We start from the raw sequence: 4,209 nt of genomic DNA, 5'->3' as shown, positions 1-4,209 counted from the left end.
CATTCAAACTTCAACTGTAACTTGTTCCTTTAAGTTCATTTACTAAGACAAAACCTGCTCTAAAGTCCTTGTTTCTTGATCTCACAAGCTTCTCACTCTGGTCATTCTTTAACTGTCAATTACAGAGTTTTAACAACATACCTCAAACTCTTCTTAGTCAAAGGTCAATTATAAGGTTTATTTTAACACATTATAAGACGTACTCCTTACTCCTACACCTCCTCAAAATATATTTCTTCAAATAATTGATAACTCAATATACAACAGTCAAATCCAAAGTGATAATAAATGTTATACCTAAAATGCTTTAACTAAAACAATTCCAGAGTGCCAGTAGCAGAGATCATGCAGAAATAAAACAGGGTGTTTTCAATGCTAGCTTCTGGAAGAAAAAATAGGTCCTCAAAGCATCAGATTTCAAACAGGAGCCATTTAAATAGTAAGATTATCAGTAATTAATGTATTCAAGGGGAAGCCTATAGGCAAAGATATTCAGTGACTGAGTGACCTGCATACACCTTACAGCTTTCCTTCCAAATATCAAATGTAAGATAAAGTCCATTTAAAGAAGCTTTTAAGTATCTGTAATGATTTTTGAATTATCTGTGGGGAATTCTGACTTAGTGGGATAATGTTTGATATATGTGTCCACCATTAAATCCAGAACATGCTTTAGATCAAAATGTATGTTAAGCAAAGCCAAGTTACTTGACCTTTGGTCTGTCGAAGGGTTCCTCAAGTATGTTTTGAGATGCTTTGTCCATTTTCGTACCACTGATTCTCAACTTTTATCACAGGAAGAATACACAGGACCTTCAGCAACGCATACACATTAGTAAAATCTTGATTTAGTCAAGTGGAGAGTTTCATAAATGGTGGATGGAAGCTCTATATTTTTCCCTCTGTCTTTCCATTTGATTCTTCAACAATGCAGTTTGGCTGAGAGCATATTGGGACGGGGTAAGTCACTTCTACACACGCCAGTATAGTGTTCCTCTGATGTATAAAATTTGAGCTGACCTGTGACTGAGGGTAACAGAGATAAGCATTTACGAGCTTTGAGGTGCTGTTCTAAAAACCCACCTTTAAGTTCCTGAATAATGTACTCCACTGTTGAACATGCGTTTTCTTTTTCTTTTGTTTTCTTTTTTTTTTTTTTTGAGGTGGAGTCTCGCTCTGTCGCCCAGGCTGGAGTGCAGTGGTGCGATCTCGGCTCACTGCAAGCTCCGCCTCCCGGGTTTACGCCATTCTCCTGCCTCAGCCTCCCGAGTAGCTGGGACTATAGGCTCCCGCCACCATACCCGGCTAATTTTTTGTATTTTTAGTAGAGATGGAGTTTCACCATTCACAGGATGGTCTCGGTCTCCTGACCTTGTGATCCGCCCGCCTCAGCCTTCCAAAGTGCTGGGATTACCGGCGTGAGTCACTGCGCCTGGCCGAACATGGCTTTTCTTTATAAAAACTCTCATAGGGTAGTTGGAATTTCAGGTTACCTTGCTGAATTCTGTGGAATTTCTCAGGGAATTTCATTTGAATATCAAATTGGATAGTCATATTATGACTTCCTCAAACCAAAACTCATTATAAACTTCAATTTTTTTTCCATCACTTTACTGAGTGACTCCAGTATTGCAGTCAAGCTACTGGTTGCAGACAAGACCTCAGAGGTTTGCCGCTAGAGATTTTTCCAAAAGTCTCTTGTAAAAAACAAAAACAAACAAACAAACAAAAGGACATTTTAAAGAACAACAATGGTAACAATGAAATCAAAACCTGTTACTGTACTTCACGGTACAAATGCATTATTATTGCATCTAATATTTGTCACTATTTGTACCATGCAAACATAAAACAAGTGCTTTCATGAGGCCCACTAAAATTTCAAAAGCATCCTGCCTTCCTGTCCATGGTGAATGTCAAATTTCCTTCAGTTCTTTACCCCTTTCTTCACTCTTCAGAAAAAGAAAAAAAATTACATTTCAAGTTCTAAAAGCAGTTGTGGTAATTGATTGATAGAAAAAAATGAACAAACTTCAGTTGTTCCCAATGCAACAGAAACTCCCCATAACAGTCAGTGATTCCACCAACCACATATTTAAGGCATAAGGAGAAGAGAGGTATCTCCTCTGTAGATATCTTGGGGATATTTTTATAAAAGTCTAGAAGCAACTACTTTCATTTTAGAAGGAAATTCAGTGGACAGAATGGAAGCCTGCCTGTAACAATACTCTATTTGTAGCCCCCACTTCTCAGTTGCCACAGTGTGGAATTTTACAGCCAAAATTTGTGTATAACTTCCTAAGTTGGGAAGCCTACAAAATCCTCTTTCAGGTTATGAGATTCAGGGACAAACCTCGCCAACACAGGTGATGCTCTTCCCCCACTGTGTCCTCTATATTGACAGTGATAAGGGAAAGAAGAGTGAGATTCTCACTTCCCTGAACATTTCTACCTGAATACAGCTCTCGCAGATCTCTAGCATCTGTTTCTGATGGGTTTCTTAGCAGAACAGTGCATTAACTGCAGTTGTCTCAAAGTGCTTTCTCGGGACCTCTTCGCCAGAATTTATCAGCCACTCCAGCAGTTCTTAGAAGTTATCAGGAGAAAAGAGACCTGGGATTTCATCAGCTTCATATTTATACAGAGGTATGTTTTGCTTTCCTGTAAGAATACAAATTTCGAATCGAAATTTTAGGTATTCTTTGTTTTGCTTCTCTTCAAGGGTTAGAGATAAAATGTCCTCAACTCCTTCCGCACTTGGGATTCTGAGCATTGCTGTTACTAGTTTCTTTATGTTATTTCCTTTTCCTGTTGAGAAGTTTGGTCATTTTTTTCTTCCTGTTTCCATGTCTTGATTTCTTTTCTTTTTTATTTTATTTTATTTTATTTTTTTGAGATGGAGTCTAGCTCTGTCGCCCAGGCTGGAGTGCAGTGGCCGGATCTCAGCTCACTGCAAGCTCCGCCTCCCGGGTTTACGCCATTCTCCTGCCTCAGCCTCCCAAGTAGCTGGAACTACAGGCGCCCGCCACCTCGCCCAGCTAGTTTTTTTTGTATTTTTTAGTAGAGACGGGGTTTCACTGTGTTAGCCAGGATGGTCTCGATCTTCTGACCTCGTGATCCGCCCGTCTCGGCCTCCCAAAGTGCTGGGATTACAGGCCTGAGCCACCGTGCCCGACCCCTTCCATGTCCTGATTTCATCTTCACTCAATTCTTTTATTCATTTTCTGTGTCTACTATGTGGATTGTCTAAATGATTAGTAAGAGCACATTGTGTGGATATTGCGTTATCTCAAAGAACTACCCTGTAAATACAAGGTCTACAGATCACAGAGTTCTCAAATTGTTTGGCACATAATTGATAATGTTTATTTAGTTGATCAAGTGTTCTATCTTCTAAGTCTCTTCTCTGCTACAGTTCTCCACCCACTCCTGGCATCTGGCCGACCCCCAAGAACCTGAAGAAGGCCAGGTAAGACTCCTTGCTCTTCCCCTTGCAGTTGGGGACAGTGCTGAAGTTCAACCTTGTCACTGCCTGCCTGCTGACCCAGACCCTCATCCCACATCCTCAGAGTATCCTACAGGCCTGTCTGGCTGGAGAGAGAAGCCTGGCTGGTGACAAAGGGAGGGGCAGGCTACACATGCTTTTCTGCTTTTAAATTCCAGTCTTTATTCAGGTAGGATATGTTTTCTCTCCAAGCTCACTATTTTGAAATCATCAGTACCACCAATAACACGGCAAACACACTATGAGCACTGACAAATTGCTGACAAGAGGACTAAGAATTCTTCAGAACTGCAATTAATGATTACTAGTTGAACTCTATTTTCTATTTTCACATAGATTCAAATAAGTTTTCGGAAAAATTCATCATTATCCAAACCTCTCACTGTCCCATATCTAAAGGGAACCAAATAGATTCAGATATCACAACATCCTTTACCATGTGAACACAACTATCCAAACAAGTTATATAAATTCAGGAGCTGAGTAAATTCAAAGAACAAAGGTTACCTTGTATTAAATAAGACCTAGTATAAGAAAGTGATATGTATGGCATAGATTAGGTAAAGAGTATAGACTTTATGGATATAAAGAAGATCAATGGAAGACAGAGAATTAGGTAACAAAAGAAAAAAGACATTACATTTCCCTAACTATAGGCAAGAAGAGAAAAGCATCATATAGGTGAAATGTAATTTCCAAGAGCC

General features: G+C 39.6%; 1 pseudogene; it reads right to left on the bottom strand.

Moving 5' to 3' along the window:
• Positions 1–225: 225 nt before the first annotated feature.
• LOC105539890 lies at positions 226–3,556 on the bottom strand (annotated as a pseudogene).
• Between the last annotated feature and the right edge of the window lie 653 nt (positions 3,557–4,209).

This window comes from Mandrillus leucophaeus, unplaced genomic scaffold (assembly GCF_000951045.1).
Source record: "Mandrillus leucophaeus isolate KB7577 unplaced genomic scaffold, Mleu.le_1.0 Scaffold1041, whole genome shotgun sequence".
NCBI lineage: Eukaryota > Metazoa > Chordata > Mammalia > Primates > Cercopithecidae > Mandrillus > Mandrillus leucophaeus.
The sequence above is the reverse complement of the archived record's forward strand: the minus strand, read 5'-3'. Positions and strand labels throughout refer to the sequence as shown.